Genomic DNA, 15,480 nt, shown 5'->3' with positions numbered 1-15,480 from the left:
ACAGTATGCATGAAGTTTTCTCATGATTATTTCTAAATGTATCATTTATGGTAGAATCCACAATATGTCCCCTTTAAGTTAATTGCAATTGAATAATAATGTGGTAGGAATGAAAAAATCAGCAGAAAAGTGGTCGACATGTAATGGTAAGCAGGAGATCTATCCAAAGGAAAATGTGAATTTATAGTGTCAATAATATTTTAGCAAATGTTAATGAAAGTATTTTTTATGAGTCAGAATATATGTTAAAAAAACAACCTGTTAACCTCGACCATTGTTCTTTCCATTCAAACTCAAGACATTCATAGGAAGTAAAAACAAGTTTTCACTACTTCATTCCTCCTTGAAGTCGTTTTTTAAAAAGTAACATTTGTATCCCCGTAATATTCTGAATTTAAAAAAAAAGAAAACAAAAACAAAACAAAAAGTAACACAAACCCAAACCATCTCTTAATTATAGGGGGCTTCACCGACACCAAAATTTTGAATCACCCTTTGTTTGGCACCTCATAGTCTTTATATGATCTGGGGAAATGCACCCTTCATAAGGTTCAGGATGGGTAAGAGCTATGTCTTCCTTTGCTAAAGTGGACAAAGGCATTAAGGAAAGGGGAGTGGAAAGGGAAACCAGGCATGATAATTTGACTATTGGTATATTCTCTGGTGCATCAATTTTAGGAAAAAAATTACATTTTAAAAATGGAGATCTGAAAATTGGTTTTCTTAAAAGTGCAAATACTTGTGTTCTAGATGGAGCACCTTCAAGTATCCCCAAAGATACTAAACCTTGGGTTGGACATCATTGGTGTAGTAATTCTTTAATAGTAAAACATTTACCTAAATATATTGACTTAAGTGATTCATAGTAACTCATATTTGTTTTTAAGATGACTGCCCAGAGAGAGGAAATTCTAACAAACCTAGATGTACTTATGTATGTATCTAAATTAAAAACAATCCAGTGAGAACAGCTATGGATGGTAGAGACTAGCTCAATCCCCTGGCTGTAGATGGAAAGCTCAGAGGGAAGTGACTCTTTCCATGCCACCTGCATACTTCCTATTAACAGAGTACCTAGGACTGGAACCCAAGAGCCTTCTTTTGTGAACCATACAGAGATTCTTTTCCATTTATTCTTTAAAGTCCAGCCTTAATATAGTTTCAAAGTAGAATTTAAAAATTGCCAACTGCCAGGTAGGAGGACCTGGTAAAAGGACTTCTCTACCAATAAGCCTCTTGCTAAAAAAATTCATCTAAATTTCACAGAACCTGAATTCTAGTAGTGTCACCTTATCTATTTATTTTTCATGGCCTTTATCAATGTCTGTTTAATTGGTTTCTGCCTTTGTAATTTTCCCTCTTGGTTTTTGGAGTCTTTAACTTCTGCTGTCCTGGAAACTGGCCTGAGGCTTCCCTTGTCATGAATAGTGCTTGCCTTGACAATTCTGTTTGAGGTTTTACTGGGCCTAGGTGGGTCTTCTGAACTGAGGAGGCTCTGGAGACCCCAACAAGTGTCATGGAGCTTCACTAATGCCACATTTCACTAAAGCTTTCATTACTTTCATTTTCTTCTGACTCCTCTGCCTCATGACCTTTCTTTGCACATCAATTTCAGCCTCACTGCCTGATTTCTTCAATACTTACAATTCCAATTTCAACAGAACAAGATTCTGATTGACTCAGCTTATTTTTGTGTGGTCAGGGATCTTGATGCCCAGCTACCCTGAGCCTCTGGCCAGCTCATAGATTGGCTGCCTACAGGTCAGAAGCTCATTCTTTGTCCAATCCAGATTTGGTACAAGTGAGGCATGTCATCACAGACTTGGGGCAGTCCCTTCAGCGAGGGTTGCAAGTAGAACAAAACTACCATGGGATACTGCCATATCCTGAAAAATAATATTTTGCATTTGGATTTTTAAAAAGTAGTGCAATATTTTGTGAGCATTCTTTCATGATAATAAATATTTTACTATATCGCTTTAATGCAGTCGTTCCCAAATGATATTGCACATTGTACCTGAGGAACTTAAAAAAATAATGATATCTTATTCCTAGAAATTATGATTTAACTGGTGTAGAATATGACGTGGGCTTTAGAATTTTTTAAAAAGATCCCCAGGTGATTCTAAATTGCACACAAGCTTGGAAACCACCACTTTAATGGTTGCAGAGTGTCACTGAATGGATGCAGTATAACTTACTTAATGAATTTTTTTCTCAAAGGATATATTTTAAGGAGGTTGTTAAGTTTTCACTATGTTAAGCAACACTACCGTGAACATCCTTTTAGCAAAATTTTTTAGCACAATTACGGTTACTTAATTAGGACAAATTCCTACTACTGGAATTATTGAATAAAAAAAGATGAATATTTCCAAACTGCCTACAAAATGTCACCAATTTACACTTTTACAAATGATGTATGAATGTGTTTTCTATTCCAAGCTAATTTTGAATATTTAATTATTAATTTTTTCCTATTTGATAAGTGAAAAATGGTATGTTGTATTTTAATTCTATTTCTTGTGTTACTAGGGAGGTTGAATTTCACTCTGTCTCCAGTTTGTTTGGCCTTTTTTTTCCTCTTGTGAATTATTTATATCTTTTTTTTGTTCATTTTTCTCTGAGATGATCATCTTTTGTCTGATTTATTTCTCTTTATATACTAAAGTTATATATCCTTTGTCATATATGTTGTACCTATATATCAGATTGTTGTTTGCCTTCATTATTACTTTGGCATGTAGAGTTTTTTATAAAGTAAAACAATTGTTTTTTATTGTTTCCATTTTTTGTTGTCAGTTTCTCTAGTTTAAAAGAAACAAACTTTCATTATCAATTTTTCTAACCCTCAAAAAATAACCTTTATAAGACTAAAATTGTTATTTTTAATGGAAAAAAAGGATAAACAATTGATTATGGTATGATATTTATCACAAATAAATGAGACCTAGACCAATGTAACTGGTTTGTATTATTGAGCCATTAATTGCATCCAAGTCTTACCAGGAACATAAACTAAAAAACACAAAACAAAGGCAAAAGTTTAATGTCACCAAATTTTTTTTTGAAACACCCTTGAATTGAATCACTGGAATTTTCCACGGTGAACAATAGGGAAACGGTGGTGACAGAATAAAGCCAGATGATGTTCAACCGAAGACCCTGTCGTTCCTTTTATTTCATAACAAATTCCCAAACATAGAGTTTAAAAGGAGTTGGTTCCCATAGTGGTACCCTGACATTTGTATTTGTCTGTAATGTAATCTGTAGATGTAGCTCTCAAGTCCTGTGGAAAGTTAGCGTTAAATTACTGGTTAATGTTACTCTGGAAGAATTGTGTTCATTACAGCATGTCTTTGAACCAACTTGAATATCCTTATAGTTGTCCTTCAGTTTATGATGCTGAACGTATGGCACTCTAGCCCTATAAGAAAATAGCAAAGATGAGATTGCCTTGTAGTCTCATTTAGACAGTTAATTTTATCTTTGTTTTCTTAAGTCACATTTCATTGTGTTTCTCGATGGTGCAAAACTAATTGGCTCTTATCACAGTTACATTACTTTCAAAGGCAGATAAAATTAATGCAAAGTAAAAGATCACTACAATCAGAGATATCTGGTTAAAAGGGAGACAGGCTTGCATAAAGTGGCTGCAGAATTCACAGAAGACTCTGGCAGAATAATAAATCATGACTTTCTCCAGGTTATCATCTTGTGCTCTAGTTCATTATTTTGTATCATTTGTTTTAACCTTGGATTGTCCCTACTACATCTGCTGTGCTGTGATTAATTCTGCTGATGGAAATAAACTGTCGAAGGGCAACGCTGTACTGCATGACTAATTAGCCTACTGAATTATGTCCATAAATTAACATTTTGTTTCTATTCATTTAAATAAATCAAAGTTGTCCAAACTTATTTTGTGTAGCTCATTTAATATCAATTTAGATTTGTAACCTTTTAACTGGGTCAGTTTACTTCTTTTTTGGCATAGCTGGGTTACTGTCTCTGCCTAAGGGGAAGGAAGGTTTTTTTTTCAGTGAAGCTGTGCTTTTCACTGGACTCTACTTTAGCCTACCCTTCCTCTGCTCCAGCTGCCCCAAGTCCTGGCCACAGCTCCTCATCCTCTGTTTTTATTGGTTATATGCAAATGCTTACTATTATGAAAAACTAAATTCTCACAAGAATTTTCTAGGACCTCTCCTAAAAGGAAAGACTTCTTCGGATACTGAAGGCAGGGACCAAGCCATTTTTTTTAAACCTTCACCTTGAACAGTAATCAGGACCAAGCATGCCCTCAGTAAACTTTAAAAGTCTGCTCAAGAATGCTATATGAAAGAATAATATTAGGGCCTGGCACTTTAGGAGGCCACCCGTGGGACAATCTCTTGAGGCCAGGAGTTTGAGACCAGCCTGGGCAACATAGCAAGAATCCATCTTCTACAAAAAAATTAGCTGAGTGTGGTGTCAAGCGCCTGATGTCCTGGCTATTTGGGATGCTGTCAGCCAGGAGGATCATTTGAGCCCAGGAGTTTGAAGTTGCAGTGAGGTATGGTTGTGCCATTGTACTCTAGCCTGGGTGACAGAGTGAGACTCTCTCTCAAAAAATAAGTAAATGAATGAATAAGTGAATAAATAAAAATTCTGAAAAATTAACAAAAAAGAGAATAATAATAGATATAAAACTGAAATTATTTTAGAATCAGAAAAAAAACAAACATTGGAAAATGTTTCTATACTATCTGCAGCATTATGTTGATTGCTTCCAAAAACTATTTGAAGAATTCAGCTCAGTCTTTCTGTAACACTTTCATTGGTCTTATTTTAGTAAAAGAAGTTTAGTCCCTTTTTGGTAAGAGTTTCACTGCCTGCCACCTTAGGAGACTGAATAACATGGGAGTGTTATAAGCGGTCAAGTTAATTTCAGGAAGTTCTCCCAGTGGCTGTGCTTAACTTTCATGCAGGGCGTGCTGGAGCTGGCATCTGCTGGCTCACTAGACCTAGTTGTGCAAAGCTCTTCCCCATTCCATGTTCAGTGAGAGTAGGTTGGTAGCTTGAATTTGGCAATGGAAATACTTATTCCATGGAAATCTGCGAATGCTACAAATCAGGACATTTGTTTTCCAGAGAGTTGGTTGTTAAACATTTACCAGCACTCCACTGTTTATAAGCAAGGGTAATGGTTCTGGGCATGGCTCTCCTACAGTGCCCTTCTGACTCAACTCTTAATTGGTTCATAGTAGTAGACTCTTGACATTTATATTCATTCTCTCTCTCTCTCTCACTCTCTTTCTCTTTTCCTGGGAGCATAGTTCATCATCCCTCACATTTCTTCAGTCCTCAGGCCTGTTCAAAATAAACATCCTAGATATTCACGTTGGAAATAAATATCCTGGAAACTCTCTTTAAGGGAAACAAGCAGGACACAGTTGTTCCCAGGCCTTTTATTATAACTCAGCAGAGTCAAGTACCATCCCAGTTACCACTGCAGACAGGTTCCACAGTCATAACATCTGTTTCTGCTTTGCAAAAGTGGAGTTGTGTTATGTCTACCTTGGTACTCAGATAGTTTTGACAGAGAAAAGTCCCACATAATTGAATCATTATATCATACATAACCGAATCACTACTCAGCTTAGTGACAGTGTATTTGCAATGGAAATAAAAGATTTGCATATAGGGCACTTCTTAAACCAAATGTACTTATTTTATCAGTTTATTTCATGCTTCTTAGTACTGTCTTAAGCACTGTCAGAGATACCAAAGTAGAGAAAATGGTCATTTCATTCAGAATCCTTCCAATCTTTTATGAATGGCAGAACTAATCAAAGGCATGAATCAACTAGGAAAGAATTAAGTATGAAACTTTAAAAACTAGGTCAATATACCAAAGAGGTGGAGGGTCAGGAAAGATTTTATGTTGGGATTTCTACTGGAGCTTGTCTTTGCGCAACAACTAGGACAGGAACATGCAGAAAGGAGGAAGGAGGGCAGTTTATGTGGAACCAACAGCATGAGTAAAGGACTTAGCCTGTGAGCAAGTCATATCTGACTCTAGATAATTATTGGGAAATTTGATTGAATAGATCCTGGGAGGTTCTTAAAAGCCAAACAGAAGAATTTGTTAAATGCAATAGGCGATAGGAAGCTACTTTTGGGCTTCTGAGCACAGTGATGAGATTAAAAAGATGCCTTTGAAGATTAATTTGTCCACATTACTCAGGAGAAAATGTGTAGGTAAATATTAGTGGCAGGGAACCAGGTAGAAATAACTTAGGTAGGCCTTGTTAGCAGGCACATGGGGACCTCAGCAAGGAGTTGGTCAAGGCCAACTCTGGATGGAGAGCTACTCACTGTGGCAGAGGTTAGGGTATGGGAAGTGAGAGGGTGGCACCAGTGAGGTCACAAGGGGGCTCCAAAAGCAGAGCATCCAAAAGGCACAGTAAGCTCAGGCATGATACTTGCAACCATCAGCATCAGAAAATCGGATTGGGCTGGGTGTGGTGGCTCATGCCTGGAATCCTAGCACTCTGGGACGCTGAAGCAGGAGAATCACTTGGGGTCAGGAGTTTCAGACCAGCCTGAGCAAGAGCAAAGACCCTATCTCTAGAAAAAGAAAGAAAATTAGCCAGGAATGAAGGTGTGGGCCTGTAGTCCAAGCTACTTGGGAGGCTGAGATGGGAGGACGGCTTCAGCCCAAGAATTGGAGGTTGCAATGAACTATGATGACACCACTGCGCTCTAGCCCAGTGATAGAGTGAGACCCTATCTCAAGAAAAAAAAAACAACACAGTGATAGAAAATCTAGGTAATGGTGCAAGAGAGTTGACCAGATGTGACAATGTAGTAGGTGTGGAGAGGCACCACTTCAAGCTCGGCAAGTTTCTAGGGCCTTGACATCACCTGGGGCTCAGGGTAGGGCCCAGTCAAAATGGGGACTAGGACACAGAGCTGATAAAATATGGAGAAGAGAGACACTCCAAAGAAAAACCTAGTCTAATGGCTAATGTAAGAGAGGGTGTCAGAGTGTGCCACCCCAAGGAATGTCCAGACACTCGCAGTTTGGTCCCCATAGTAGACGTTAGGCTTAACCATGCTGGTGATAAAGGAGAAACAGAAGGGCATGTGGGACCACAATTGCTGTGGGTAGCTCTTGCACTGCTGTGATTAATTCTTAGCCTACACCAGATTGCAGATTCAAAGCACTTGGTGCTGCTTTTGTTAGGATTGGTTGAGAAACTAGCAGAGCCCTGTGAGAATAGCTGGGGAAAGGAGAGGTAGAAGACAGAAAATAGGGACTGGCCCTTGGAACTTATACAATAATGCAGGTAACAACAGCTTATAATTTAATGTTTTGATATTTTAGCCTGTTGATATATGTTTTGAAGAAGTACACATGCCTGAGGGGTACAGGAAAGAAAGAAGTTGGGAAAACTTGAGATGCATTTATACTCAACTTCAGCATATTTTTGAATAACTGTCATTTTCAGGGATTGGATTGCTCTTATTCACTTAGATTTGTGATTGAGTTATTTAGGCAACATTTTTAGGCATAAGTTCTTCTTAAATTTGCTTTTCTTAGGTTAGTTTAACTTTCCTGCCTTATCATTGGTAATATAATGCATATAAATCAGTATTTTTTCAATAATTGAAGATTGCATACAACCCACAGTCATTACTCTTTACTGAAGAAACAAAAGCTTAGTTTTATGTTATTAACTCTAGGACAAACATATTTGTAAAAGAGGCCTCAATTTCAATTTCAACTTATATTTTAATCATTTACTATAGGAATTCAGTACATTATACTAATGATGTGGAAGGTCCCACTTAACTCAAAGGAACTTTGATTTCATGGTTTCCTTACAAGTCTAGGACATACACCCTTACATGTTAAAGAAGGTTAATGGAAGACTTTGTTTGTTTGAATATATATTAATTCTTAAACTTTGAATAAAAACATTTTAGAGTATTTCGTAAAATTTCCATGGTACATTATCCAAATTTTATTACTAAATGGAGGAAAGCAAGAAAAAGTCTTATAAATAAGTCTGTGAATGAAGGGAGATTCAAGTAAAGGAAAGGAGAAAATGTAGGCTTTCTTTTGTGTCCACATCACGTGACAAAAACTGTTCTAGCTATTTCATACATGTTCATGTTAAATTATAGCAATCCTGTGAGGTTATTTTGTCTCCATTATGGAGATGAAGAATCAGAGGTTCAAAGACATATATTAACTGGTTAGTAATATAGCTTGTAAGTAGCACAGCCAGGATTAAAATTAAGGTCTATCTAATTCTAAAGCTCATTTTTGTTTTTACTTCCCTTTCAGAAATATATCTGTATACATAAACTTTTATAAAAGAAATTGTCAAAATCCATTTGTCCAGATATTGCAGTTGTGAAATCCATATCAATATATATTGCTGAGTCATAATCTATAAGGTTAACCCTATATATAAACCCCAAACAAAAATACATTTTTCTGTGTAATAATTCAATATTGCCCCAAATAAAAATCAGCTGCGAATTCCCTCTGGTCTAGGGATAACCTTATAAGAGGAACAGCATTTAAGTTTCATCTTCTACATCAGTTCTCATCAATTGACAGTGGCTGCCTGGATACTTGCATGGAGAAGGAATCTAAGGTCGTGTCTAGAGTCAGCAGGAAGGAGTCCTGCAATCCAGCAGAGATGAATGCCATGGTCACAGGAGGGGAAAGTGGCTGCTCATGTGCCATACATTTGCCCAGAGCTGCCACAGGTATTAGTAAAGTAGTAAGTGATCTGGGAGATTAGTGTTCAAAACTGTCTTCTGTACTCAAAATTCTCTCTATTAATCTTGGTTTTGAGGTTTAGTGTTTCCTAAGCTTACCTGATTGTAAGAATCATTGAAGTTAATTGTTTAAAAATATTCCTTTCCTCTATCCAACACAGGGCAGTATAAAGGAAGAAATAAATACATAGACAGATAGATAGTTTCCAGGCCAGGAGCAGTGGCTTATGCCTGTAATCCTAGCACTCTGGGAAGATCACTTGAGGTCAGGAGTTTGAGACCAGTCTGAGCAAGAGTGAGACTCCCATCTCTACAGAAAATAGAAAACTTAGCCAGGGGTGGTGGCGCCCACCTCTAGTCCCAGCTATCTGGAAGGCTGAGGCAGGAGGGTCATTTGAGCCCAGGAGTTTTAGGTTGCAGTGAGCTACAATGATGCCACTGCACTCTAGTCAGAGTGACAGAGTGAGACTCTGTCTCACCAAAAAAAATATATATATATATATTGTTTCCCAAGCCTTTTATCTGGAGATTCAGGAGATCAAGCATAGGAGGCCAGGAATGTTATGATCTGGCAAGTTTGGGAATATACAAGTTGCTAGTATATTCAGAAGGCTCCTGTGAAGGACAAATATTAATTTACTAATCAGTAATAATTTAAGACAATCTTCCTAGGAGACTTGAGCACTTACAGGCAAGGGGCCAACAAATGATCAATTTGGTGGTGACTGACTGGTAATTAGAGAAGTTCCAAGCATGTGCTACTTACTTACGTTATGTGTCTCTGCACAACTTGCTGACATAATCTCATTCTGCTTTGCTTCTTGTTTACACTACTTCAGCCACACTGGTCTTTCTGTTGCTCTAATGTGTGCATGTTCCCATCACAAAGCCTTTGCTCTCACATTCCCCCTGCATCTTATGCTATTCCTGGGGACCTTCACAGGGCTGATTTCCCTAATCCTTTCTTAAATGGTAGGGCTATTAAGTAGAAAATCCAATAGTAAGCAAGGAGAAAGAAGAAAAGCGCAATTTTTAGTCTATGAAAAAGTACTACCCATTGCCTATCCAACAAGACAACCAAAGACTTTTAATGTTGTGAAAGGGAGACTCCTTTCCCTTGCCCTAAGCAATCAGTTATGTCAGTCATTACATAGCATTTGCAATGAAATCGGGGTAAAAAGTTAGTGGTTTTCCTAGATAAGAAAGAAACAGAATGACCAGTATAAAAACAGAAAAGAAGAAAGTCACTGGTTGCATAATAATTAATCAGGATAAAATGTATTATTTAAAACCAATCACTACCTTATCTTTTCTAATTCTTGCAGCATGTTCTTAAGTATAATCATCTCACTGTATCTTTGAAATAGCATTAGGATTTGGGAAGCATTTTAATAAACACTAACTGAAGCCACTCGAAGAAAACATCATTAATCATGTCATCTGATAAGAGGTACTGTCAGCATTACATTTAGAAATTTATACTCAGACTAAATTCCAGTAAACAATCCTTGGGTGCATTTGGGATTAGGAAAATGAAGGCTTCTTTGTTTACTATCACTCTAAAAAGATACAGTTTAGGCCTAATTTCACAAAATGGAAACCACCCAGATACGTTTGGTCTTCCAGTTGCAGGGTCTTTCCAGTACAGTTCAGTTTGCACGATGTTGCTGAATTCTTTTCAGAAAGTACTATTTTCATTGCATTAGTCATCTACTGAAAGTCTACTGAAAAACCTGCAGTCTCCTCATTGCTTTATTAAACAAATGAAAAATCCTTAGGTTGGTATTTAAGACACCTGCTTAAGTTAGCTATTGCTAGGTTTACCCATCATTAGGTAAGGTTTATATCAATTTAAAAAAATCAACTCAAAGTTATTAGAGCAGCAGTCCCCAACCTTTTTGGCACCAGGGATCTGTTTCATGGAAGACAGTTTTTCCATGGACTGGGGAGGGGTGGGCAGCAGGAGGAAGGAAACAGCTCAGGCAGCATGTGAGCCATGGGGAGGAGGGAGCAGCATCGCTCCCTTGCATGTGGCTCACCTTCCGCTCTGCAATTGGTTCCTAACAGACCCTGGACCTTACTGGTTGAGGACCACAGTATTAGAGTACTAAATAACTATTTAGAACTCTATTAGCATATTTAGTCTTTATTCTTGCCTGCTGCTGAGATGGTTGATTGGATCCATGAGTCACCCATCTAATTTCTTTAGCAAAAGGTTATCTAGCCACACCCTTGGCCTTCTATCCAGAGCATGCTTTCCTAACAATGAATTTCCTAATTTTAGCATAATTTGCAATCTGGATAGGCTGAGAACCTCCCAGGTCATCAAGCGCTGGCTCCTTTTTACTTTATTGTTCTTTACACATTTATCGCTTTGCTCTCCCGTCTTATAAGCAGTAAGAAGGAACCAGACTGCATCTTCAACATTTAGCTTGGAAATCTCCCCAGCTAAATATCCAAGTTCATCACTTATAAGTTCTGCTTTCCACCTGCTTAACAGTAGAACACAATTCAGTCATATTTTCTGCCACTTCATAACAAGGATAGCCTTCCCTTCAGTTTCCAATAATATATTCCTCATTTCCTTTTCAGACCTCACTGGAAGCACATTTAACGTTCATATTTCTACGAATAATTTGTTCATGCTGATATATGTATTCTCCAAGATGACAAAAGCATATTTGTCATCCTCTACCAACAATCTTTTCAAAGAAATCTAAGCTTTTTCGATCACACACATCAAAATTCTTTCAGCCTCTACCCATTATTCAATTCCAAAGCCACATCCACATTTTTAGGTATTTGTTATAGCAGCACCTTACTTCCTGCTATCAGGCTCTGAATTAGTTTCCTAGGACTGCAATAACAAATTATCACCAGCTAGGTGGCTTAAAACAATGGACATTTATTCTCTCACAGTTCTGGAAGCCCAAAGTCCAAAATCAAAGTGACAGCAGGGTTGGTTCCTTCTGAAGGTTCCAAGGAGAGTCTGTTCTTTGCCTCTTTACTAGCTCCTGGTGGCTGCTGGCAATCCCTGGCATTTCTTGGCTTGCAGATATAGCACTCCAATCTCTGCCTCCATCTTCAATCACCTTATCCTCTGTGTCTCTGTCTCTCAAACCTCCCTCTGCCTTTCACTTATAAAGACACCAGGGCCAGATACAGTGGCTTGCGCCTGTAATCCCAGCACTCTGAAAGCCAGATGTGGGAAGATCACTTGAGGATAAGAGTTCAAGACCAGCCTGGGCAACATAGCAAGACCCCATCTCTACAAATAATAAAAAAAAATTAGCCAGGTGTAGTGGCACTTGCTGTTAGTCCCAGTTACTCAGGAGGCAGGAGGATTGCTTGAGCCTGTGAGTTTGAGGTTGCAATGAGCTGTGATCAGGCCACTCTTCTCCAGCCTAGATGACAGTGAAAGGCCTTGTTTAAAAAAAAAAAATATCAGTCATTGTATTTAAGACCCTCCCTAAACCAGGATGATCTCATCTTGAAATCCTAAACTTAATTACATCCTCAAAGGCCTTTTATCCAAATAAGGTCACATTCACAGGTTCTGTGAACCTTATGAGTTGGATATCTTTTGGGGAGCCACTCTTCAACCCACAAAAGTCTGCCCTTTAGCCACCTCAAATTCATGTCTGTCCACATGCAAAGCACATTCACTTCATCCCAACATCTCCAAAAGTCTCAGCCCATTACAACATCAGTTCTAAGTTCTAAATCTCATCTGGATATCATTGGCTCAAAAGTCCACACTTAATCACTTAAATCATCTAAATCAGGTATGGATGAGACTATGAGTATATATCATCGTGGGGCAAAATTCCTTTCCATCTCTGGACCTGTGATCATAGAAAACAAGTTACCTATTTCTAAAATACAATTGAACAGCCATTGCATATCATCATACACATATAGAATATACAGTGTATATCTTTATACATTCCCATTCAAAAGGGGAGAAATTGGAAGGAATAAAAAAGTTACCAGTCCCAACTTTGAAATCTAGTAGGACAAAGTTAATTAGGTTTCAAGGCCTAAGAACAATCCTCTGTGACTTGATACTTGCTATAGACAGAATGTTTGTGTCTCCCCAAAATTCATATGTTGAAACTCTAACCCATAATGTGATAGTATTAGGAGGTAGGGCCTTTGGTAGGTGATTAGGTCATGAGGATGGACCCCTTACCCTCTGTCATGTGAGGACACAGTGAGAAGACAGCTGTCCATGAACCAAGAAGTTGGCCCTCACCAGACACAGGATCCTTCGGCACTTTGATAGTGGGCTTTCCATCTTCTAGAACTGTGAGAAATTTCTGTTGTTTATAAGCCACACAGGTAGTTTGTTGTAGCAATCTGAATGGACTAAGCTACTGGGCCTGTCCCAGTAGTTCCATCAGTTTCTGGGCCCATGGAGGCAGCTCAGTCAGATTCGGGGCTGCCCTCAGTGGTGCAGTTGGCCTCTGCACCACTCTTTGCAGTTCTGCTCTTGGAGTCATTCTTTTCTCTCAAACGGTCTCACAAACTTATAGCTGAGTAGCTCTATGAGACTATTCTTGCCTGTTAGAATCCCAGACATCATGTCTTGATCTTATCTTTTATGAGTTATAAGTCTTAGATCCTTTCTAAGAAGGCCTTTCCACTGTAAGAATAAGTTATTCCACATTTTCTTCCAGTGCTTTACAATTCTGTTTTGTATAACCATTCCTTCTGAAATTTATTTTTGTATATCATTCAAGAATGAGATAAGCCTTGGTTTTCCAGTAAATAGTCAGTTATCTGGCACCATTCATTGGACAGTACATTTTTTATCTATGATATACCAGTGTTGTGATATATATGCATGCTTAATTCAATGCCATTTTGACAGAACTCTCTTTTTTACACACACACACACACACACACACACACACACACACACACGGGAACTGGTGTGTAGTGTGACCAAGTGTATAAAACATTCACAGGCAATAAGCGTAACTTTTTAGCTTCAGCAAGGGATACCACTGCTTAGCTACCCTAGGGAGAATGTATCCTGCAGCATGTGTTATTTAGTATGCGATGGCCTCTCTTTGGTTTATTGTGTAGTCTGGAGAGAAATTTGTCCCAAATGACTGATTATATAAAAATAATAATGTTGAATATGCTTCATATAAACAAGAAAATAGTATCATAATGGGTCTTAAAGTAGAGGCTTTTGAAGAGGTGCTTTCCAGGAAACAATCAGGAAAGCTGAAGGTTAAACTCATCAAGAAGCTAGATATTGATAAGTGACGACTGACATTAAGAAGCCCATCAAAAGCATCACTGTGATCTGGATTGACCAACAATTGTATGACTGTAGCTAGAAGAAAACTATGGCAGGAGATTCATCCCCATTTCAGAGAATCTAAGTAGACTGCAGGAGTGGTTGCCAAGGCAAGATATCAGGAAAGCATCTCCACAGGGACTCTGTGATAGTGATTCTCTTGTAGAGTTGATTCAGTTATGCACCTCTTTCCAGTAACACAGTCTCTCCATTAAATAGGGCATGGGAGTGCTAAATTCCTGTAATATACATGGGTCTGTTTCAGGAATCTAAACTCTGCAATAGTAATTCATGCGTCTATTCCTGCATCAATACCGCATTTTAATTACTGTAGCTTTATAATGTTTTAATATATTATAAAATAAATATCTTTAATATTTTTGCTCACTTATTTTTCCAGATGAACTTTGAGAAAGGCTTGTCAAATTCTCTTTTTAAAAAAGTCCTGTTAGGGTTTTGATTGAGGTTACATTGACCAGATAATTTGAGGAAACTGTCATGGTTGCAATATTGTTCTTCCTACCCAGGCTCATAATACATTTATTCAAGTATTTTCTATATCCCTTAGTAAATTTTTTTCATACAAGTCCTACAGTTTTGGGGTTTATTACTGGTCATTTTGTAGATTTTATTGCTTTAGGCTGTGAAAACATTTTTTCAATTGTATTTGTAAATTATATTTTGCTGATGTTTAGGAAAGAGTGATTTTATCTTATATAGTCACTTTACTGATCCTTCTTATGAATTCTGATAGTTTTTCTTTTGATTGTTGGATTTTTTGTTGACAGTTATGACATCTGGAAATAATGAAAGTTTTGCTTCTTTCCTTCTACTCTTGATACCTCTTCTTTCTCTTGCCTTGTTCCCATTGGCTTAGAAATTTGATTTTAATGGGCATGTTTTCGGCATTTTATCACTAAGTATGTCTTTGTAGGTCGCCAGTAGATTTTCTTTATCATGTCAAGCAAGCTTCCTTCTATTCCTATTTTGCTGAGAGTTTTAGTTTTTCACAATATTGTCAAGATGATTATAATAATGCTATAATATTATGTCTGGTCTGTATAAATTCCTTTTTAAAAATTTATCAAGACTTTTTGTGACCTATTATATTTTCAGTACTTATATTTGCTTCATGCATGCTTGAACAATGTAAATTATGTTTACTTGCTAATTAAATTGTGATAATGGAGTCATTTAAACCCTATAATACCTTCTCTTGATTATTCGACTTATGAGAGTTTTGTAAAAATTTCCCTCTATGATTATGAGGATTGTAGATCTCCTTAAATTCTCAGTGTTTTGTTTTTCTTTTTGTTTCAATGTCTAGTTGTTAGGTGCATAAAGATTCATGATAGTTATAACTTATTAGTAAGTTTAACCAGCAAAATACC

The sequence above is a fragment of the Microcebus murinus genome, chromosome 9 (genome assembly GCF_040939455.1).
Source record: "Microcebus murinus isolate Inina chromosome 9, M.murinus_Inina_mat1.0, whole genome shotgun sequence".
NCBI classification, from domain to species: domain Eukaryota; kingdom Metazoa; phylum Chordata; class Mammalia; order Primates; family Cheirogaleidae; genus Microcebus; species Microcebus murinus.
Note: the sequence above shows the minus strand (reverse complement) of the source record.